Raw genomic sequence first — 25,328 nt, forward strand, 5'->3', positions numbered from 1 at the left:
TTTTACTCATTTATTTACTTCTCTTCCCTTATGCATTGATTCATTCAAACATTAAACACTTGTTAGAGCACTACCTGTCAGGTCATGATCATTTTCTTGGTTTAGAATAAAAGAAAGATTCCTCCTCCTACTGTGGCTACATTCCCCTCACACTTTTCTGTCTCTGCTAGAGAAACTCTTACCCCACTTCCTAGTGAATGGCAGCTTCTAGACCATTTCAAGTCCATGACTACCCTTGTCGAGCAGTCTGTTCTCTTTGAAACAGCCAGCAATGGGCAAATATCACAACAGATATTGCCAATGTCTCAATAGTCACACAGATGCACATACATATACACAGACAGACACACACACAGGTAAACACACACACAGAGGCCAGGATGCAGTACTAGAAACTGAGAAATCACTGTATTTTCCTCTGGTGAATAGAGCATTTTGTCAGCCACATTCAGTTTATTGGATTTATTTGCCTCTTATAGGAGGCCTAAAGGCTTCCCAGGTGGCGCTAGTGGTAAAGAACTCGCCTGCCAATGCAGGAGACAAAAGACATGGGTTTGATTCTTGGGTTGGGAAGATCCCCTGGATGAAGGCATGGCAAACCACTCCAGTATTCTTGCCTGGAGAATCCCATGGACAGAGGAGCTTGGCAGTCTATGGTCCATAGGGTCGCAAAGAGTTGGACATGACTAAAGAGACTTAACCTACACACACACACACACACACACACACACACACACACAAACACACTCACAAGACCTATAGCATAAAGAAACTCTGAACTCAGGGAAGACTCACTGGGTTTCTTTGAACAAGAGTTACTATCTCTTTGTCCTCAAATTTTCTAGTCTGAAAGGTAAAAAGATTAAATATGAAATAAATCCTTACAGCCAGTTTTGGGAGAGGAAAAGCTAGGTCCTAAATTTTCAAAACTCTGAGTCTCACAAAGGAGTATTTCCGATATTCCAGGTTGTGTTGGGTGGTCAAGTTCTACTCTGGCCTTTCCTTCCTTCCTTCCTTTTCTTCTTTCTATCTTTTTCTTTGCTTCTTTTTTTCTATCATTCTCTGCCATATTCATTTTTTCTCTGTGTGTGTATTTTCTGCCACACTGTAACTTCTAGAAGACCAAGACGAACACTTATTCATTGTATCCCAAATGCCCAGGACATAACTTGGCATATAATAGACACTGAATAAATGTTTCTTGGGCTTCCCAGGTGGCACTAGTTTTAAAGAACCCACCTGTCACTGCAGGAGACTTAAGAGATGTGAGTTTGATCCCTGGGTGGGGAAGATCTCCTGGAGGAGGGCATGGCAACACACCCCAGTATTCTTGCCTGGAGAATCCCATGGAAGGAGGAGCCAGAAGGCTGTAATCCATGGGTTGCACACAATCGGACACAACTGAAGTGACTTAGTATGCACGCAAATGTTTACTTAAAAAAAGGATGGATAGATACGAGACATACTGTGCCAGTCAGCCTCACTTGTCCACAGAGGTATCTTATCCTGCTGTGAGCAAGATGTGTGATTACACTGACTATTGTGAGTGTGCAGATTAGGGAATTTAGGCTGTCGGGTCACATAAAAGCCACCAGAATTCACATCTCCTTAGATGTTCCCCTAACCTGCATCCACAGACAATCCTGGTCTAGCGGGTACAGCAGAGACCCACGAGCATACATTCAACCCACTATTCATGAGAAGGGTCCAGGCTGCTCAGATACGTTTTAAAAAGAAATCTTAATAACAGTTACTGAGCCCTTACTATGAGTCTGGCACCATCTAAGAGCCTTGACATTATCAAACCAGTGGGTCTTATTCAGAGTGACTTTGCTTCCAGGCACGATGGGCAAGGTCTGGACACAATTTTGATTGTCACTCTGGAGGGGTTTAATGCTCGTATGTAGTGGGAGAGGCCAGGGATCCTGCTAAACATCCCGTATTACGCCAGACAAACCCCCGCAACAAAGAGTCCATCCCCAAGTCAATAGTGCCAAGGGTGAGAAATTCTGATCTAAATGAATCCCATCGACAGCATCATTATTATTATTTTCCTGATTAGACTAAAGAGAAATCTGATAAATATGTTATTTGCCCAAGTACCACTGAACTTTTGGGTTGAAACCCTCTGCTCTTACTATTGAGCCTATAACTCTTGGCAGGTCTTACCTACAAGGAAGAACTAAACAGGAGACTTGACAGCGACAATCCCAAACCTACTTAGCATGCTGGGCCTTGAAGATCGCCCGCTGCTCCAACAGCAGATTTTTTACCTAGTTTCGTGTAAGGAACTGAAGATGTTACAGTGGCCAGACCTGGGAGTATCTCTAAATTGAATCCAGTTCCTCCTATTGAAACATAATAACTTTCAAACTAATCTAGTCTCTTCATTACCAGTGCTATAGCCAGTTGTCGAAATCTCTTTTGAGTTAGTAGTTAAAAGGCCCAGCCACACATCCGTAACGTTATTGTTGCTGGCTAAAATCCTTTGCAACAACACAAACATCACTCAGAATCAAATTATCAGATGTGCCGACAAGATGCTTCTCGATTTAATAGTGTGGTAAATGATGGCTGGGAGATGTTCTTTGAAGCTGTGGAGGCAAATGTGAAAGCTAATTCAATTCTCAAATGAATAAAAGTGAGAAACTGTTCTTATAAACCTGATATTACCAGAGATAGGGCCAGAGCCTGCTGCTGCCTTGTGTGGGGGAGGAGAGAAGTGTAGAATTTACTTTATTTCTGATAATAAAGAGTTGGGATCTGCGACCACACAGGTTTGACCTTGGTCCCCGGCAGAGGACTTGAGCAGGAGTGAGGGCTCATTTCCAACTCAGTTGAAAGGTGGGCATCGTCTGTCATCAGTTCCCCTGGGGGCCTCTTGAGAGAGGAAGGGGCCCCCTGAAGTGGCATCCAAAGCCTCAGAGAAATCACATTCCTGCTTATTAGACTTGGAGAGTATATAATAGGATTTCCTGAGAGCAAAGGGGATCTCAGATCACCTAGGCCACTGACTCTCCAATTACTCACCAGGGCCCCAGTTTTTCACATAGGCATCTCAGGGATAAGGAGAAGGAAGCTTTGGAAGACACTTGGGGCCTGGAATTTGCTTTAATTTATTATACATACAGCTGACCCTTGAGCAACATAGGCTTAAGGCACGCAGGTGCACTTAAATGTGGGTTTTTTTCCTGCAGGAAATAAATTCTAAAACACTATGTGATCTGTGTTTGGTTGAATCGGTGGACATGGAACCATGGATGTATGTGGACTAGAAAGCTGTATGCGGATTTTTGACTGTGTGGGGGTCAGCACCTCTATGGCCTGCTTTGTTTGAGGGTTGGGTGTATACATACTGGGCTTTGTTTCTAAGTCACTCAGTCGTGTCCAATTCTTTATGACCCCATGGACTGTAGCATGTCAGGCTTCTCTATCCTCTGTCATCTCCTGGAGTTTGGGCAAACTCATGTCCATTGAGTTGGTGATGCCATCTAACCATCTTATCCTCTGTCGTCCCCTTCTCCTCCTGCCTTCAATCTTTCCCAGCATCAGGGTCTTTCCCAATGAGTCAGCTCTTCACATCAGGTGGCCAAAGTACTGGAGTTTCAGCTTCAGCATCAGTCCTTCTAATGAATATTCAGGACTGATTTCCTTTACGATTGACTGCTTTGATCTCTTTGATGTACAAGGAACTCTCAAGAGTCTTCTCCAACACCACAGTTCAAAAGCATCAACTCTTTGGTGCTCAGCCTATTTTATGGTTCAACTCTCAAATCCATACATGACTACTGGAAAAACCATAGTTTTAACTATATGGACCTTTGTTGACAAATAATGTCACTGCTTTTTAATACACTGTCTAGGTTTGTCATAGCTTTCCTTCCAAGAGCAAATGTCTTTTAATTACATGGCAGCAATCACTGTCCCCAGTGATATTGGAGCCCCCCAAAATAAAATCTGTCACTGTTTCCATTGTTTCCCCATCTATTTGCCATGAAGTGATGGGACCAGATGTCATGATCTTTGCTTTTTGAATGTTGAGTTTTAAGCCAGCTTTTTCACTAGTCTCTTTAACCTTCAACAAGAGGCTCTTTAGTTCCTGTTCCCTTTCTGCCATAAGGGTGGTGTCATTTGCATATCTGAAGTTATTGATATTTCTCCCCTGCAATCTCGATTCCAGCTTATGCTTCATCTGAATTAGATCTAATAGAGTGTCTGAAGAACTATGGACAGAGGTTCATGACACTGTAGAGGAGGCAGTGATGAAGACCATCTCCAAGAAAAACAAATGCAAAAAGGCAAAATGGCTGTCTGAGGAAGTCTTACAGACAGCTGAGAAAATAAGAGAAGCTAAAGGTAAAGGACAAAAGGAAAGAAATACCCATCTGAATGCAGAGTTTCAAAGAAGAGCAAGGAGAGATAAGACAGCCTTCCTCAGTGATCAATGCAAAGAAATAGAGGAAGACAATAGAGTGGGAAAGACTGGAGATCTTGTCAAGAAAATCAGAGATACTAAGGGAACATTCCACGCAACAATGGGCACAATAAAGGATAGAAATGGTATGGACCTAAAAAGACAGAAGATATTAAGAAAAGGTTGCAAGAATACATGGAAGAACTATACAAAAAAGATCTTAATGACCCAGATAATGGCTCAGTCACTCAGTCGTGTCTGACTCTGTGTGATCCCGTGGACTGTAGCCCGCCAGGCTCCTCTGTCCATGGAATTTTTCTGGCAAGAGTACTAGAGTGGATTGTCATTTCCTACTCCAGGGGATCTTCCTGACCTAGGAATCCAACCCATGTCTCTTGGGTCTCCTTCATTGGCAAGCAGATTGTTTACCAGCTGGGAAGCCTATACACACACACACACACACACAATGCAATATTATTCAGCCACAAAAAAGAATGAAAAAAAATTCCATTTGCAGCAACATGGATAGACCTGAAGATTATCATCCCAAGTGAATTAAGTCAGATAGATAAAGACAAATATCATTTAATATCACTTATGGGCATGCATGCTAAGTCACTTCAGTCATGTCCAACTCTTTGTGACCCCGTGGACTATAGCCCACCAGGTTCCTCTGTTCATGGGACTCTCCAGGCAAGAATACTGAAGTGGGTTGCCATGCCTTCCTTTAGGGGATCTTCCCAACCCAGAGACTGAACCCACATCTCTTATGTCTTCAATGTTGGCATGAGGGTTCTTTACCACTAGTGCCACCTGGGAAACCCAATATCACTTATATGTGGAGTCTTAAAAAAATGATACAAAATAACTTATTTACAAAACAGAAATAGACTTACAGACCTAGAAAGCAAATTTATGGTTATGAAAGGCAAGTGGTGGGGGAAGAGATGAATTGCGAATTTGGGATTAACAGATACAAACTACTATACTAAAATAGTAAACAACAAGAAAACAAACAAGGGCCTCCTATGAAGTACAGAGAACTCTGCTCAATGTCTTATAATAACCTATAATGGAAAAGAATCTGGTAACGAATACACATACACACACACACACATATAACTGAATCTCTTTGCTGTACACTTGAAACTAACCCAGCATTTTAAATTAAATTCACTTCAGTTCAGTCGCTCAGTCGTGTCCAACTCTTTGCAACCCCATGAATCACAGCACACCAGGCCTCCCTGTCCGTCACCAACTCCCAGAGTTCACCCAAACTCATGTGCGTTGAGTCGGTGATGCCATGCAGCCATCTCATCCTCTGTTGTCCCCTTTTCCTCCTGCCCTCAATCCCTCCCAGCATCAGGGTCTTTTCCAATGAGTCAACTCTTCACATGAGGTGGCCAAAGTATTGGAGTTTTAAGGCAATGGCACCCCACTCCAGAACTCTTGCCTGGAAAATCCCATGGACAGAGGAGCCTGGTGGGCTGCAGTCCATGGGGTCGCTAAGAGTCGGACACGACTGAGCGACTTCCCTTTCACTTTTCACTTTCATGCATTGGAGAAGGAAATGGCAACCCACTCCAGTGTTCTTGCCTGGAGAATCCAAGGGGCGGGGGAGCCTGGTGGACTGCCGTCTATGGGGTCGCACAGAGTCGGAAACGACTGCAGCACCCTTTAGGTTTTATGTTATAACCAAATTTTAATAAAAGAAAAATAACAGAGTGGGGCTAGAAGTTCCAATCCTCTAATCTCACACACAGTATTTCTTGTGTGGCCAGATCCTCCCTTGAAACTAAGTTTCAAGGGAAACTAACTATCCTCCATGAATCACCTCTTTACATAAACTCAGGTGCACTCAAAAGGGGCTCCTTATGAATAAGAAGGTTCTCCTACCACTTAGGAAATTCCAAAGGTATTTGAAGCTCTGTGCCAGGAATCAGAGACAAAGACCAGATTTTTCTTCTTTATAATCATACCCCCAGGGCAGAGTTTGACACCATCACTCTTCCTTTCTCTCACCCCAGATTTCCTCCGGAGAACTGGCTGAATGTTTTCAGAGTGTAGTGATCAGTTGTTTTACAGAGGAGTAAAAGAGACTGAGAGACACTGACACCTCCATGGCTAAGCTGCTGTGAAACTTTGGTCTCTAAATCTGAATTCCCTGAGATTCTCTGGAGGGTTCCATGTTTGTGTCCTATGGTTACTCTAGCCAGTTATCACAAACTTAGTGACTTTAAAACATATTTATTAGCTTACAGATCTGAAGGCTGGAAGTCTGAAATGAGTCCTCAGGGCTATGTTCCTTCTGGAGGCTCCGTGAGAACCTGTTTCCTTGACCTTTTTGTCTTCCAAGGCTCTTTTGCATCTTTTTATTCATGATCTTCTTCCTCTGTCTTCAAGCCTGCAGTGTAGCATCTTCAAATCCTTTCTTTCTCTCTCCCTCTGTTTCCATCATGACATGACTTTCTGACTAACTCTGACTCTTCTGTACCTCTCTTTTAAAGACCCTATAATTGTATCAGGCTCACCAGAGCTTCCCTGGTGGCTCAGATGGTAAAGAAAATGCCTGCAATGCAGGAGACCTGGGTTCAACCCTGGGTTGGGAAGATCCCCTGGAGAACAGAATGGCAACTCACTCCAGTATTCTTGCCTGGAGAATCCCATGGACAGAGGAGCCTGGAGGGCTACAGTCCATGGGGTCTCGAAAGAGTCAGATGCAATTGTCTAACACTTTCACTTTTCACTTTCACCAGGATGATCTTCCATCTCAAGATCCTTTACTTCATCCCATTTGCCTTATAAGGTAAGATGCAGTTTCTGGGCAAGAGGACATAAATAACTTTAGGAGGACCCTGTTCAGTGGACCATGGTTCTATGGTTCTACCATCATGGGCTTGGATTTTTTTTGGCCTCAGCCCATTTTTTTTGCATCACAGATGAATGGTAACCACTGTTGCAAAGAAGGAGACCTTGTCTCCTTTCTCCAAGTTTGTTTCTCTGGTTGGCCCATTCCAAGTTTTGCTAAGGGGTGAGGATCTCTCACTTGAAAGGAGAGAATTTCTTTCAAGGCTAATGTGCTCTTCCTTTAACTCCCCCAGACTCTGTGTTGCTGGTCTGGGTTGCATTCCTGGATATCCCACATTGTAGCTGGGATAGGATGCTAAGAAATATTGTCCAGTCATCCTGAATCTGCTAGCTCAGCCCTCACTGGAGAGTCCTGCAAAACAGTTTTGGTATTTTTCTGACTAAATCAATTGGTGATTTATTTCCTACTTGGACAAAGTCTGGCCCAAATGGTTAACTGCCCAAGCAGCATTTACAAACCCATTTTTTCCCTCTCTTGTCATCCATTGATTTGCTGTGTGAACTTCAGGAATTTGCTTCCTTCTCCCATTTTTCTAGGAGAAAGCTGTAGTGAGAGCTCATGAGAAATGCTTTTACTCCCACGGTTCTGCAGAGGTCCGTGGTTTTCGACCCCCAGGGGGGTTTGCACGCCCTCCCTGCCCAGGGGATATTCAGCATTGTTTGGATGCATTTTGGTTGTGATGACTTGGGGCGGGGGTACTCTTGGCATCTTGTGGGTAGAGGCCAATCTAACAGTGGCAGAACAGACCCTACAACAGAAGAATTATCTGGTCCAAAATGCCAGCAATGCTGCAGGAGGAAAAAGACATATCCTGATAATTTCAGTTTCTTTGTGTGGATTTACTTGTCCTCTCCATGGGAGGGAGTGAGTAACCCTGTTTGTCAGATTATGGGACAATTATTGAGGCAGCATTAATAAGCAGGCAGGATCTTTGGGCTCCAGAAGCTTCAAAACCAAGAGCCAGGCTGTCTACTTCCTCTGGTCTCATCTGCCCCCAGACGCAGTAAGTCTTTTGTCTCCAGTCCCGTTGCTGACCCCTGCAGTGAAAACAAGAAGCAGGGCATTGCTGCGGAAGACGGCGGATGAGGGAGGAGCCTGCCTTTCACTGGTGTCTGTGAGTGTGGACTCCAAGTCTGTTTGGTAAGTTTTGCTTCCATACACAGAAGTCACGTCCCTTTCAGGGTTTAGATTTGGGGAGGGGGGGTCCATGAGCCCCTGTCTAAGCCACTTTCTATAATACAGTTTTATTGAATGATGAGGATTGGGTGATGATGGGAGTGGGAGAGTGCAAACCATCAATAAAGCTCATGGAAACTATACTGTGTATAAAGCTCATGGTCCCAACTCTTCATGTCAGTTTTCATTAACCTGGAGCAGAGGGAGGAAGGCATTTGAATCCCTTGCATTTGGGTGTCTTGGTGACTTTGAGGTGAGGCATAAAGAAGGATAAGTACTCAGGGTTATTTATTTGTTTTTATTCCCCAGGCCCTGGGAAAGGCAAGGCTTTGAGCAGAGCCAGTTAAAGCTCTCCTCCAAACAAGGTTTTTCTCAAGCAAGGCTGTAATCCTCATGGGCTAGCGAAAACCAGCAGATTCCAGCCAGGCAGCCTTCCTTGGTCTTTGTCTCGACTTGAACTGTGACTGCTATCCGGGGAAGTCAAGTCCTTCCTCAGCTAGCAGGAAAATAAATGGTCAAGAGGAATTTTTACATTAGATTGGAGCAGAAAATCCTTCCTTCTACTGATGACAGAAAGAAAAAAAAGGGAGAAAAAAAAGATGGGCCACTGCTATTTAGGAGATAAGTTATGTTGTCATATAAGCTATACAGTTATAGAGGATTCTAATTCTTCCTTTAAATGCAAAGGAAAACAATAATTTTGAAATGGCTTCATTGATCAGAAAATAACTACCGGCTGCAAACATTTATTCCCACTACAAAAGGCACAAGCCTCTTTTATCTTAACAAGAATATTATCTTGTTACAGTTAATAGTTATTGAACTGCCGGCTATGTCCCAGGCACTGTTTGAGGGTGCTGGGAAAATATCTAGTTGAATTTTCACTCTAATCCTTAGCCATAGGTGCTCTTATTACCTTGATTTTATAGATAAGGGAACTGAGGATCAGAGAGGTGAAGCAACTTGTCCAGGGTCACATAGATGGAAACGTGTCAGAGAAGAACTTTTGAACTTATACTGGGCTGACAGAATGATCCTCTTAATCATTGTCTTATAGAATTTTTATCCAGATTGCTGTTGTTTTTCAGTCACTAAGTCATATGTGACTCTATGGCCCCATTGACTGCAGCATGCCAGGCTCCCCTGTCCCTTATCATCTCCCAGAGTTGGCCCAAGTTCATGTCCATGTCGGTGATGCCATCCAACCATCTCAGCCTCTGTGATCCCCCTTCTCCTCCTAACTTCAATCTTTCCCAGCATCACGGTCTTTTCCAGTGAGTCAGCTCTTCATAGCAGGTGGCCAAAATATTGGAGCTTCAGCTTCAGTATCAGTCCTTCCAATGAGTATTCAGGGTTGATTTACTTTAAGATTGACTGGTTTGATCTCCTTGCTGTCCAAGGGACTCTTACAGGTCTTCTTCAACACCACAGTTCAGAAGCATCAATTCTTGGGTGCTCTGCCTGCTTTACAGTCCAGCTCTCACATCTGTACATGACTAATGGAAAGATCATAGCCTTGATTATACAGACCTTTGTCGGCAAAGTGATTGATGTCTTTGCTTTTTAATGCACTGTCTAGGTTTGTCATAGCTTTCCTGACAAGAAGCAATTGTTTTCTAATTTCACGGCTGCAGTCACCAGTTATCCAGGTTGGTCTTCCATATTTTCACATTCAGACTCTGTCTTGAGAGTGACTAGAACCTCACTCTGAGATTTTGTTTTCTTGTAATGTCTTTGATAAAGTTTTGGTGTCAGGGTAATATTGGACTCATACAATGAATTAAGAAGTGTTCTTAAACTTTTCAGAAGACTTTGTATAGAGTTGATATTATTTCCTTCTAAAATGTGTAGGAAAGTTCACCAGTGAGGACATCTGAGTCTAGAGTTTTCTTTGTGGAAAATTTTTTAAATTAATTGATTAGTTTTATTTTTGGTTGTGCTAGGTCTCTGTTGCTGCGCATGGGATTTCTCTAGTTGTGGTGAGCAGGCTTCCCGTTGTGGTGGCTTCTCTTGTTGTGAAGCACAGGTTCTAGGGAGCTGGGGCTTCAGTCGCAGCATGAGGGCTCTAGAGAGTGGGCTCAGTAGTTGTGGCCCACAGCTGGCTTAGTTGCTCCACAGCATGTGGAATCTTCCTGGGCCAGGGATCGAACTCATGTCCCCTGCCTTGGCAGGCAGACTCCTATCTACTGTACAACCAGGGAAGTCCTGTGAAAAAGTTTTAAGCTATGATTTCATTTCAATAGATATCACTATTTACGTTATCAACATCATCTTGAATGAGCTTTTCTAGTCTGCATCTTTCAGGAAATTTGTCTGTTTCAACCAACTTGTTGACCATATGGACATAAAACTGTTCATAATATTCACCTTCTTATAGAATCTGTAATGAGATCACTTTTCTCATTCCTGATAGTGGTATTTGTGTCTTCTTTCTTTTTCTTGATCAATCTGGCTAGATGTTTATCAAATATTTGATGGCCTCAAAGAATCAGGTTTTGTTGTATTGGTTTTCTCCACCCCCCTTTTGTTTTCTGTTTTCTATTTAATTTGTCTCTGCTCGCATATTATTACATCCTTTCTTCTGCTTACTTTGTGTCTAACTTGCTCTTCATTTTTATTTTAAGGTAGAAACTGATCTCATTGATTAAGACTGTCATAGCTTTCTAATGAAGGCATTTAAATACTTCAAATTTCTCCCTAACTACTGCCTTAACAATATTCAATATCTTACCATATGTTGTTTTCATTTTCATTCAGTTCCAATACTTTCTAATTCCTTGTTTTCGTTTCTTCTTTGACCCATGGATTATCTAGATGTATGCTACTAAATTTCCAAGTGCTTGGAGTTTTCCAGAAATCTTTCTGTTATTCTGTTAATATCTAATTTAATTCCAAGAGAGTCAGAAAACATATTTTGAATAACTTGAATCCTTTTAACCATATTGGGACTTGTGTTTTGGTTCAGGGTATAGTCTATATTGCTAAAGGTTCTGTGTGGACATTGAAAACAATGAAAAGAACACGAGCTCTGCTACTATTGAATGTTCTGGAAATGTTAATTCAGTAATGCTAGGTCCGTGCTGTTCAAATCTTCTATTTCCTTGCTGATTTTCCCTTTACTTGCTCTATCAATTATTGAGAAAGGGTTTTATTTTTTGAGCTATAATTGTGAAATTCTTTATTTCTCTTTGCATTTTCCTATTTTTGCTTTGAGTCTTTTCAAGGTCTGTTTATTGGATGCATAAACACGTATGTCCTCTGGAGTAATTGACCCCCTTGTCACTACAAAGTAAACTTCTGTATTCTTTGCTCTATTTTTATCTGATAATAATAAAATTGCTCTGGGTTTTTATAAAGATAGCGTTAGCATGTTATATCTTTGTCTATATTTTTGCTTTTAACCTATTTATGTATCTACATTTAAAGAACATTTCTTGTATTTGCAGCATATAATTAGGTCTTTTTTAAAAAATCCAAACTCATCTTCTTGCCTTTTAATAAGGATTCTTAAGCCACTTAAATTTAATATAATTATTAATATAGTTAAGTTCATGTCTAGCATCTTGCCATTTTTTATTAGATCCATTTGTATCTATTTCCTTTCTGCTTCTTCCCTTTGTTGGGTTAATTGAGTGTTCTTTACGATTTCATTTTTTAAACCACAGCTTTATTGAGATGTAATTCACATACCATAAAACTCAGTCTTTTAAAGTGTGCAACTGAGTAGGTCTTAGTAAATTTAGAATTGTTCAACCATCAGGACTGTCTAATTCCAGAACATTGTCATCATCCCCAGAAGAAAGCCAAAACCCATGATGTAGTCACTCCACACTGCTTACTATCCCCAGCCTGAGGCAACCCCTACTCTACTTTCTGTCTCTATGGATTTGTTTGTTCTGAACATTTCACATAAATGAAATCACAAAATATGCATTCTTTTGTGATGGGTTCTTTCACTTTGCATAATGTTTTCAAGGTTCACTCATGGGATAGGATATGTCTATACTTCAGTCCTTTCTATAACAGAATAATATTACACTGTATAGATATGCCACATTTTACTTCTGCTTTCATAAATTAATAGATACTCTAATTTAAATTTTTGCTAATGTGAATAGTGCTGCTATCATTGTTTATATACGTATTTTTACATGACTGTGTGTTTTCAAATCTCTTGGAGATATACCTAAGAGTAGAAGGGCTGTCATATAGTAAATATGTTTAACATTTTGTGAAATTAGCAAACTGTCTTCCAAAGTGGCTGGATCATTCTACACTCTCACCAACAATATGTTAAGGTTCATTACTCCAGATCCTCACCTACTCATTATTGTCTGTCTCTTTGATTATAACCATTGATGTAGGTATGAAGAGGTATCTCATTATGGTTTTGATTTGCATTCCCTAATGATTAATGCCATTTAGCATCTACCCATCCATACCTAGTGGCTGTTTGCTTATCTTTGCTGGAGAAGTGTCTGTTGAAATCCTTTCCTCATTTTTAATTTTTGTTGTTGTTGTTGTTGTTGAGTTGTAAGACTTCTTTATGTATTTTGGACACAAGGTCCCTATATGACATAAGATTTGCAAATATTTCTTAATCCGAGTACTGCCTTTTAACCTTTTTTCATGCTGTCTTACAAAGCATAAAGTTTTTTTATTTCAATGAAGTTTGATTTCTCTAATTATTTTTGGGTCACTTTTGTTTAATGTCATATCTAAAAGGCTTTGCCAACATAAGATTACAAAGATATACCCCTATTTCTTCTAGTGGTTTTATACTTACAACTCTTACATGTAATTTGAAATGTTGTGAGTTAATTTTTGGTGTGAGGTAGGGACAGAGCTTCATTCTTTTACTTGTGAATATCCAGGTATTCAGTATCATCTGATGAAAAGACTGTTCTTTCCCACATTGAATTGTCTTGGTACCTTTGTCAAAAATCAATGGACCACAAATGTGAGGGCTTTTTTTTGGACTCTCAATTCTATTTTCTTGATCTATATGTCTAACCTTATGTAATACCACACTGTCTTGATTCTGTAGCTTTGAAGTATGTTTTGAAATCAAGAACAGTAAATCCAACTTACTTCTTCTTTTCAAAATTGTTTTGGCTATTCTAGGATACACAGATTTTCATATTAGCTTGAAAGTTCCTGAAAAAAGTCCAGCTTTGATAGTGATAAGTAATGAATTAACACTGTAGATCATTTTAGAGAGTGGTAGGTATAATAATGACCCTCCAAGAGGTCAGCCATGTTCTAATCTTAACCTGTGAATATGTTACCTTACACAGCAAAAGGGACATTGTAGATATGATTAAGTTAAGGATCTTAAGATGAGTGATATTGGATTATCCTGGTGGGTCCAATGTCCTTGGGCAGGAAGGAGGGTTAGAATCAGACAAGATGTATTGTTGGAGCAATGGAGTCACAAGCCAAGGTCTGTGGGAAACCACCAGAAGTTGCCTAAAAAGTCTTAAATTGGGCTGGAAATGGAGGATATGGAGGTGAGCAAAAATAAACAAACAACAAAACAATCTGCATCCTAGTGGAGTTTAATCAAATAAACTTATCGATTTACAAAGTGCTTGCAGGGGGAGATAAGAGTTTATAACAACTGTCTTGGATTTAATATGTTGGGAGAAGGCGGTTGGCATCAGAATTAGTTGCCCAGAGGAAATATGAAAGAAAGAGGAGGGGCTAACTGATGAAGCAGGTGAGGGGAGCACTCCAGGCAGAAGAAACTAAACAGGCAAAGAGGCCAGGAGGCAAAAAGCAGACTTCAGCTCTGCCTCCAGGCTTTCATCTCAGAGCGTGTTGTAGCAAGAGCTGCTCCTTGGCTTCGTTTTGCCTCATCACCTTGGAGGCCCCAGCAATGCTGGACTGAGCTAGGAGCTGGCTTGCTTGCTTTTGGAAGACAAATGTCTCTTTCCCTACTCTCTTGTGACACCCCCTACCCTAAATCACTTTCTGCTGCTCACAGGGTCCCACAAGCACCTGGCTTCCAACACGCCGTGTAAACTGATGGAGGGTCCTGCATGTTATTTCTTCTCTAATTAGCTAGTGCACCTGTGCTCCCGGAGACTTCTCCTGAGCCCATAAGGCCACCAGAGGTCGCATTAACAAGCTCGCTATAATAAGTCTTTGCCATGAAAAAGCTCAGGGTAATTAATTCTAACACTGGGAAGGGCTCAAGACTAATTCCACTAAACTGTATTGTGAAATTAGGGCACACACACTCACACACAAATCATACTGTCACTTAGCAACTTCTTCTGATGCTTTTCGTTACACGGCTTCCTTTTCTTCCCATAATTAGCCCATCCCTTAGGTGCAGTAGTATTCATGGCTCTTCTTGTTTTACAGATTCTAAGAAACTAAGGCCCAGAGAGGTCTCTAAAGTCACACAGCTTCAGTGCTGGATTTGGGATTTCGTCTCAGTGCTAAGTTATTACCAAACTCATGTTCTTTCTAATATCCTCCATGAGCTATGGTTTTGGTACTTTGAACTATGTTTTACATTCAGAACTTAACTAACCCTTCCTATTACCAGAGAATTGATGCAGCAGGCTCTTGCAGTTGTGTGTGTGTGTGTGTGTGTATATATATATATATATATATATATTTAATTGGATGATCTCTGTTTAAATAAAATGTTTTGGCCTGGAGCATGTCCTGGCACTGCTGAATGTCTGATCCAGGGATAGACCCTTCGAGTCTCTGTCCAAAGCCTTCTGCCTCTCAGAAGACCTAACTAGGAAAAAAGGGTAACAGAAAGTAACTTGCTGATCCTAATTGCTTTGCCCACTCTACATGTCTCAGATCAAATACCATTTTGTCCTCTTTTTCCCCTTTAGGGGGGAATTAATTAAGCTCTAATTACACCGACAGAAAAAAATAGAAGCTACAATAAAATTATTATTTTTTTTTTAAAAAAGCTATTAATAAGGTCTGTGCACAGAGCTTGTTATAACCCAGGGAATGAGCCTCATTTGAATTTTATGGCCTTTCCATTTACATTTTTTTATTAAACCTTTTCTTACAATCCTTAATATGTCTTCCATGGTATAATCATCCTTGGGAATTTTCAGGTGTTAAATTAGATACTCGGGGGCTCTCTGACTCCTCCTGCCTTTGGTCAGAGCATGCTGTATTCCATGAGGCAGATTAATAATAATTTTTAAAAAACTGATTTAAGAGTTCACATCAATTTTTCCATCTGGAAGGAAGTCTGACTTACAGAGCCCCTCTGGTCCAGGCAAATTAAATGGGAGTGAACGTTTTCCTTGTCAGAGAGAAACTTTAGAAGTGGATTGTAATCAGGACATGCCACTTTAAGGGAGAAACACAATCCTTTCTCCCCATCAAAGGGAAGCCAGCCATGCAGACAGGGCTGGGCTGCTGTGAAGGTGGGAAGGACCTTCCCACCAGCAGGGATGGGAGAGGACCCCTTGCCCTGCCATGCTTCACAGCACTTTCCTGAATGTCAGAGCTTGAGACATAAACCATCCCAGAAGGAGATGTGACCCACCAACTGACCCAACGAAGGGTAGAACTGTGACTCAACCCTAGACCTGGACCCGTCCTGTGGTTTCCCTGTCACATGTGGCTGGGTCACTGAGATAAGGTCTTTAGAATTCAGACTGTCAATCCCAAGTCTCCGTCTGCTGAATCAGAGCATCTAGGAATGGGGTCTTGGAATCAGTATTTTTTCAAATGCCTCCAGGCAGATTCTGATACTAGTCAGACATGGGAGTCATCTGATTAAAATGTCAAGTGTTAATCACTCAGTTGTGTACAACTGTTTGTGACCCCATGGACTGTAGCCCACCAAGGTCCTCTGTCCATGGAATTCTCCAAGCAAGATACTGGAGTGGGTAGCCATTTCCTTCTCCAGGGGGGTCTTCCGGACCCAGGGACTGAACTCAGGTCTCCCACATTGCATGCAGATTCTTTACTGTCTGAGCCACCAGGGAAGCCCTCTAAAATGCCAAGAGTAGATGAAAAACACAAGCTTTCAGGGAAGAGAAACACATTACATGTCTCAAATAGCAGAGAAGAATGAAACATACTCCCAGGAGGTTGGAACTTTGAGCCTAGACATTCCCACAGGGGAATTTCTTTGAAACTTTCTCATTTATCCTAAAAATGATATAATTTTGGATTCTACTTTAATAATAAGAATTATATACATATATTCATATCCAAGATATTATCTGGCTCCAAAATATGCTACCTTTCCTAGAATAGCCCATGCTCTAGCCAATGCACGTACACAGACTTTTCTCAGATTTCTAAAAATCCCTGGTGGGATAAGGGTGGGTGCTTATAGCCTCAGGTTCATCTCCAGACTCTAAATTCCTTCTTCCACTAAATTCACTTCTGGACCCTCTCACCATTCTGTTGTCACCATCTCTACTTTTTGATGCATGGAAAGTGACCCATATTTGATTTCCACTAAAATTAATTCTCAGAAGATATTGGTATGTACAGTACATTCTAATAATGATTATTTAGGAAAGAACAGGGGCAAAATAGAAGGGAGGAGGAATAGTGATGTGCAGGAGCAGGCTCATTTAGGCTCACAAGAGCCAGCTATTAAATTTTCAGGATTTTTGCAATCTGGTTGGTAAACAAAGTTATTATTAAAAATTAAATTCTCCCAAATCATCCCCCCCTCCCTCTCCCAAAGAGTCCTAAAGACTGTTCTATACATCTGTGTCTCTTTTGCTGTCTCGCATACAGGGTTGTTGTTACCATCTTTCTAAATTCCATATATATGTGTTAGTATACTGTATTGGTGTTTTTCTTTCTGGCTTACTTCACTCTGTATAATAAGCTCCAGTTTCATCCACCTCATTGGAGAATGGCATTAAAACATGTATAATATCATATAAGAAAAGAATCGCCAGTCCAGGTTCAATGCAGGATACAGGAAGCTTGGGGCTGGTGCACTGGGATGACCCAGAGGGATGCTATGGGGAGGGATATGGGAGAAGGGGTCAGGATGGGGAACATGTGTACACCCATGGCAGATGCATGTTGATGTATGGCAAAACCAATACAATATTGTAAAGTAAAAAAAAATTAAATTATATAAACCTATAATTAAATAGAAGAATTGATGCTTTTGAACTGTGGTGTTGGAGAAGACTCTTGAGAGTCCCTTGGACTGCAGGGAGATCCAACCAGTCCATTCTGAAGGAGATCAGCCCTGGGATTTCTTTGGAAGGAATGATGCTAAAGCTGAAACTCCAGTACTTTGGCCACCTCATGCAAAGAGTTGACTCATTGGAAAAGACTGATGCTGGGAGGGATTGGGGGCAGGAGGAGAAGGGGACGACAGAGGATGAGATGGCTGGATGGCATCACCGACTCGATGGACGTGAGTCTGAGTGAACTCCAGGAGTTGGTGATGGACAGGGAGGCCTGGCATGCTGCGATTCATGGGGTCGCAAGCAGTCAGACACGACTGAGTGACTGAACTGAACTGATAATTAAATAAACTATCCCAACCACAGTACTTATCATTCATTTCACTACATCTCATTATTATCTATACCACTGAAGTTGTCTACTACACTTGGGTGGCAGAAATATTATAAAATGAGTGGCTATCACATCTCTTCACAATTCTATGTTTAGTGGCTACATTGGTAGAAAGAAATCAGCCATGGTAGAGTCTTTATATCACATAAATTGATAAATTCAATAAATCAAATCTTGTTCTTTATCTAGACTTAAAAATTAATGAAGATGATATTAATAAGGTCAATTAAACTTAAAATGTGTTGTATGTGTGACTCACATAAAAGGCTGAAGAAATTTTTTGTCAATATTTGAAAACTATTACCTGTGTCAACGAAGTAGTCACTCATGTCATTGACAAATGAATGAAGTTCCGACAGGGCTGTTACCCTTGTTTCACTTCCATCCTATTCATCAACATAAATGAAAATATCAACCAACATTCATGTCAGAACTACACTTGTAATCAAATATTTATTTTTAGCCTCATTTTGTCAAATCATGGTTGAATTGCAACCATTGATCAGATAGAGATACGAGAATTCTACAAAATCTGTGAATACATTTTGTGAGAATCAAGTGGTTAGATGGGAAAGAATAGCCTATATTTTGTTCTTATTTGTAAATTGTGCGCTACACATCCTTAATATCAGTGAAGATATAAATAAGCTTACGTGTTTCCCCAGAGAGCTAGTTGTTAAACATTTAGCAGCCCACCATAATAATATAAACACATTGAATAGTGAGTGTGTGTGTTTGTGTATATATATACTCTCTCACCTCAAAAATAGTTAATTTTTCTTCTCCCTCCCTCTCTATCCAGTGCAAAAATTAATTGCTTTCTTTATCTTCTGCAGAGCTATTTAATCATATCTTTTATTTGGGGTTTCCAGATGGCTCAGATGGTTAAGATGGTATTTCCTGCTTGCAATGCAAGACATGAGGATTCGATCCCTGGGTTGTGAAGACCTCCTGGAGAATGGAATGGCAACGCACTCCAGTATTCTTGCCTGGAGAATCCCATGGACAGAGGAGCCTGGCGGACTACAATCCATGGGGTCGCAAAGAGTCCCACATGACTGAGCAACTAATACTTTACTTTATTAGATATTCAGTGTTTGTGGGTTATCACCCAAACACCCATGTCCCTTTCCCCATCAACAGCCTATCACATTTTCAATGTAGAATGCACCCCGCCTCCAGTCTCAGTTTTATGTGAGCAGAATCCCTTCCCCAGCTACAGGGATTAGCTCTGAGAGACTTAGCCAATCAGCATGTCCCAGCTTCCTGGCTACAGTGATTGGTTCAGAGTTGAACATGACCCAGTGCAGGCGAATGACAGAAAAGGAAAGCCAGGTCTTAAGGAGGTGATATTAGAAGAGGTAAATTCCTTTTCTCTGGACAATGTATTTTGAGATAGGAACTACTTCAGCCTCTTTATTATCCCAAGGAGAGAACTCAGAACTGGAGTATGAGAAACTACCAGAACTTGAGGATGAAGCCAGACACCATGGAAAGTAAAGTGTGTGTGTGTGTGTGTGTGCGCGCGTGCGCGCATGCGAATGCAAACTTAGTCCCTCAGTCATGTCAGACTTTGTGCAACCCTATGGGCTGTAGCAGCTCCTCTATCTATGAAACTTTCCATGCAAGAATACTGGAGTGGGTTGCCATTTCCTCCTCCAGGGGAATCTTCCCAATCCAGGGATGGACCTGAGCCTCTTGTGTCTCTTGCATTGACAGGCAGATTCTTTTCCACTGTGCCACCTGGGAAGCCCCCACACTACACTTGATCTTAGCCAAAAGGCAAGAAAGCAAAGAAGATACACAAAATCTGGGTGCTTGGTAAAATTATTTGAAGATAAAGCCTTATCCAAAACCAAATTTTCCTGACTGTTAGGTATAAGAAGTAATAAATTCCCTCTGTTTTTAATGCCAATTTGAGTTCATTTTTATGTCACTTGAAACCAAAAATATCCTTCATTTTTACATTTGTTTTGACTCTTTACTTCAGGGTCCTCACTTTCTACCCCAGGAATTTCTTCTCTAAGAGAAATTCTATTCAAGCTAATAAGATTAAAAAAAAAAAAATAACTTCAGTACACAAAAGTAGTGTTTTTAATAACATTGTCAAGCAAAATTCACATTTGAGAAAGTTGCACCATATTTATTCCATGGCTTCTGAGTGCTTGTTAGCAGAATTGTATACTAAGGGACATGCACACTTCAATTTGAGAAGCCTGGTGCTAAAGCATTAAGACACCACTTACATCTCAGAGAGTCAACTCTTGGTTAACTGTTCATGTGTATCATGTCAGTCACAGAGTAGGATGTTGAGAGTTGGATGTAAAATGCAGTCATTTGAGGAAGATGAAGGGTAATGATTATGATAATAAGAGCAAAAGATATGATAATAAGATCTTGTGATAATAAGAGCACATAGCTCTTCGTTTGTGCCAGGTTCTGAGTTAAGTTCTTTCCAGGAATGAATCCTCACTGCCATCCTAGGAGGCAGGCATTTCCCTCCTCAGTTTGTAGGTAAAGACATAAAAATGGTCGCCCAAGTTCACACACTTTGGCTCCTGGGCCTGTACTCTAACCAGTAGGTTGCACTGTTTCTCCACTGTGCACTTGGAAGAAAATGAAAACGTGTGTAGACCCAACTCACAGGAACAGGTGAGCCCAGTAGGGATCTGCCTTTGAGGTTCTGAGTGTCGTTGTGAAGTCCCAGCACTCACAAATGATGCATAACCAAAGCCAGCACTGAGACCAATGTAATTCATGCCAGAAGGGAGTGGAAGGCAAATCAGAGAGGCAGCCAAGAGCACAATTTCCGTGGAGCAGATAAGGCCATCAACAGTCAAGGAACAAAGGTGGGGAAGATGAAGAACATGTCAGCAAGGAGAGCAAGCAGGTTGAAGACACTGATTCAGAATGGAGACCATAAACAATGAAATGGCAGCAAAGGATGATTTTTCTGTATCAAAGCAGAAAGTGAAGAGGCAGTAAGGAGCCTCTTAATGAGGGTGAAAGAAAAGAGTGAAAGAGATGGCTTGAAACTCAACATTCCAAAAGTTAAGATCATGGCATCTGGTTCCATTATTTCATGGCAAACAGAAGGGGAAAAAGTGGAAGCAGTAACAGGTTTTATTTTGGGGGGCTCCAAAATCACTGTGAATGGTGACCACAGCCATGAGATTAAAAGACACTTGCTCCTTGGAAGGAAAACTATGACAAACCTAGACAATGTATTAAAAACAGAGACATCACTTTGCTGACAAAGGTTCTTAGAGTCAAAGCTATAGATTCCCTGATAGCTCAGATGGTAAAGAATCGGCCTGCAATGCAAGAGACCCGGGTTTGATCCCTGGAGAGGGGAATGACAATCCACTTCAGTATTCTCACCTAGAGAATTCCTTGGACAGGCCATGGGGTCGCAAAATGTCAGACACAGCTGAGTGACTTTCACACATGGTTTTTCCAATAGTCATGTACAGATGTGACAGGTGGACCATAAAGAAGGTTGAGTGCTTAAGAATGAGGATTAGAATCGTGGTGCTGGAAAAGACTCTTGAGAGTCCCTTGGACTGCAAGGAGATCCAGCCAGTCAATCCAAAAGGAAATCAACCCTGAATATTCACTGGAAGGACTGATGCTGAAACTGAAGCTCCAAAACTTTGGCCACCTGATGTGAAGAGCTGACTCACTGGAAAAGACCCTGATGCTGGGAAAGACTGAAGGCATGAGGAGAAGGAGGCAGCAGAGGACCAGATGGTTGAATAGCATCACCAACTCAGTGGACATGAATTTGAGCAAACTCTGGGAGGTAGCAGAGGATAGGGGAACCTGGTGTGCTGCAGTCCATGGGATTGCAAAGAGTCAGACACGACTCAGAAACTGAACAACAACAACAGAAAAGTTGAAGATGTTTGAACTTCAGTTCAACTTCAGTTGAACTGAACAGCAGAAGTCCAAAGTTGAAGGCCATGCACTTAATATATAGTTAATGTCAAAATAACAATGCGTCCCAAGCAATGCTAAAACTCAGTTGCATACAGTAACAAGTATTTATTTCTGATGCAGAGATTTGTGGGCCAGCTAGCTATACCCGTTACAAAGTAGTAAAGGTGTAATGTTAGTGGTGATTGATAGGTGAACTAGGCCAGGGGTCCCCAACCTCTGGTATACAATTCCTGATGATCTAAGGAGCTGATATAATAGTAATAGAAATAAAGTGCTCAATTAAACATAATGTGCTTGAATCATCCCGAAACCCCTTTCTGAATCATCTCCCTACCCCTTTCTGTGGAAAAACTGTCTTCCACAAAACCAGTCCCTGATGCATAAAAGGCTGGGGACCACTGCTCTAGGTTACACTCTGCTCCAAGCTGGAAGCTGGGTTCAGGTCAGTTCCACACATCTCTCATTCTCTTTGGACCAGCAGATGAGCCAGGGCAGGTGTATGTCATAACAATGACAAAAGCACAAGACAGCAAGTGTAATCAATCACAAAAGCACATTTCAAGTCTCTGCTGGCCCTTTTTATCACCCCACTGGCCAAGGCAAGTCACACAACCAAGCCTGAATACAGATGGTAGGGCAACACTGTCCACCAGGAAATCGTGGCAAGGAGGTGGGTGTCTAAATACTGTTCCGAAGGAGGACATAATTAAGACCAATAATTAAATCTACTACAAGCCCCAAAGATAAAACTTGCCTTATAGTGATGTAAGGATCTGCCCCCCATGAGAGAAACAAGTTGTGATACAGTGTCCTGGTTACTAGATAAGGACAATGGGGAGGGGCCCATAGAGTGGCCATGTGTATGAGAGACTAGAGGAGGGGCTGGGGGGCAGAGGTTGCTTTTCTCAGACCCTGATGAACATAGGCAGATGAGCCATGGCTAGTTGGAAGGTTTCCCAGTGTAAAGACCCACTCCTTATCGATCAAAACTGTGCTCAGGACACTTAAAAAATTACTAGTTTAAGGTGTAACATTAGTGGTGATTGATAGATGGCTTTTGTTTCTGAGGATTTGCCGGTCACCCTACTATGGACCAAGCACAGCAAGCACAACAGATGGTTAAGTCTGTGCTCAGAGGGTTTCTCTCTGTCACGCTGGCTGCATTAGGTCTGTTTCTTAGAGGAAGCATGCAGTGATACTGAGTGGCTGCATTTCCTTGCCAGTTTCACCTCTTCTTTGTTGAACAAGTCTCTTTCAGTCTTTTCATCCCACCAGAGAATGCAGCTATGGTCAGTGGCAGGTTCCCCATTAGAAACCTTCTCCCAGTGAATCTGCATTTGTTAAATGGGCTTTATGATGATTTTTTTTCGTCTCTTTGAATCTGAGACCACAGCCAGTATTCCTTGGGGATCAGGACACCTTAGCTAGCTTTTTCTGGAACTCAAGAGTCAGAAAGGGTAAGGTGTCTACGTTTACATAAACATCAATCTCTGGTGTTTATTTTGCACTGGCAACCACAAAAAGCCCCATAGGAAACAATTTTAGAGCAGTGGTGCCCACATCTAAAGTTCATGTTAAAGCCTCTGTGGGACCCGTGAAGCCCATAGAGGCCTGGGCTTCCCTAGTGGCTCAGATGATAAAGTATCTGCCTGTAAGGGCTTTGATCCCTGGGTCGGGAAGATCCTCTGGAGAAGGAAATGGCAACCCATTCCAGTATTCTCGTCTAGAGAATTCCATGGACAGAGGAGCCTGGTGGGTTTGGTGGCCTACAGTCCATGGGATCACAAGGAGTCAGACACAACTGAGCAACTAACACTTTCACTTTCACACTTCCCAGACCACGTAAGTCACCATCTCAGGGTAGGGAGAGTGCCTGGACATTGTGTGTGTGGGGGGGTGGTTATCCATTTTTAAGTTCTCCAGATGTTTCTAATGTGTAGCCAGGTGTGAAAGATCACTCAAGTCTCCAGTTTAATCAGCATACTGGTGTGTTGGTCTGGTAATTCCTATTATAAAATTCACTGTGAAAATATATTCATATTCATTCTGTGTTCAGTCTTGGGGGAAAAAAAGCTAAGTTTTTTGAAGAAGGTCATTTTCTTTGTTCTGAAAGTTCTGCTCCAGTCTTCAGCCAAAAGCAAGGTGGAGGAATGTCTTTTTAACCATAATGTTAATAATCAGGAATCACGGTGTTCGCAAGTGGGTTTTATAAAGTGTTGGGGTGTTTTGGCCAACCATGCTCAAACAGAATGTTGTTTTTCTTTCTCCTTAGAAATTTATCTTCACCTGTTGATTTACATGGGCTTCCCAGGTGGCACTAGTGGTAAAGAACCCGCCTACCAATATAGGAGATGCAAGAGACGTGGGTTAGATCCCTGGGTTGGGAAGATCTCCTGGAGGGGGTCACAGTAACCTACTCCAGTATTCTTACCTGGAGAATCCCATGGACAGAGGAGCCTGGCGGGCTACAGCCCGTAGGGTTGCAAAGAGTTGAACAAGACTGAAGTGACTTAGCACACACGCATGCATTGATATACATGGAGGCTTTTGTTTTATAATCAGCGAAGAGCTGGGGGCCAGTATTTTGTTCCATCAAAGGGAGAAAGGGAACAACCATGGAAGGGCCTGCGTGGTATCTTCCTTTCCCTGGCTCTGGCACTGCTCTTCTCTTCTATGAGCTCAAAGTTTACAAACTGCCTTATCTTTAGACTTTGTGGGTTCTGAGTTCTTTGGGAGCAGATGACAAAGTGTAAAGTAAAGCTGGAGGAAGGCCATCCTCCCTTCTTCTGAAATGAGCTCTCTAGAGCATCCTCAGTCAGCAATGATCATTCCTATTTTACAGTTGAGACTGTGGAGGCACAGAAAAAAGTAAGAAATTTGCTCAGCTTCATTCAAGAGAGAGGAGCTGAGATCTGAACTCAGATGTTCCAAACTCCAAACTCTTTGCTGATTCTAAGATAGAAAACCATAGTACTTGAGGGACAGAAAAAAGAAATATATATATGATGTTGTTCAATCACCCAGTTGGGTCTGACTCATTGAGACCCCATGGACTGTAACACACCAGGCTTCCCTGTCCCTCACCATCTCCTGGAATTTTCTCAAGTTCATGTCCATTGCATCGGTGATGCCATCAGCCATCTCATCCTCTGACACCTTCTTCTCCTTCTTCCCTCAATTTTTCCCAGCATCAGGGACTTTTCCAATGAGTCTGCTGTTGGCATCAGGTGATGAAAATACTGGAGCTTCATCTTCAGCATCAGTCCTTCCAATGAGTATTCAGGGTTGATTTCCCTTAAGATTGACTGGCTTGATCTCCTTGCTGTCCAAGGGACTCTCAAGAGTCTTTTCTAACAGTTTGAAACCATCAATTCTCTG

The sequence above is a fragment of the Bubalus bubalis genome, chromosome 24 (assembly GCF_019923935.1).
Source record: "Bubalus bubalis isolate 160015118507 breed Murrah chromosome 24, NDDB_SH_1, whole genome shotgun sequence".
Lineage (NCBI taxonomy): Eukaryota > Metazoa > Chordata > Mammalia > Artiodactyla > Bovidae > Bubalus > Bubalus bubalis.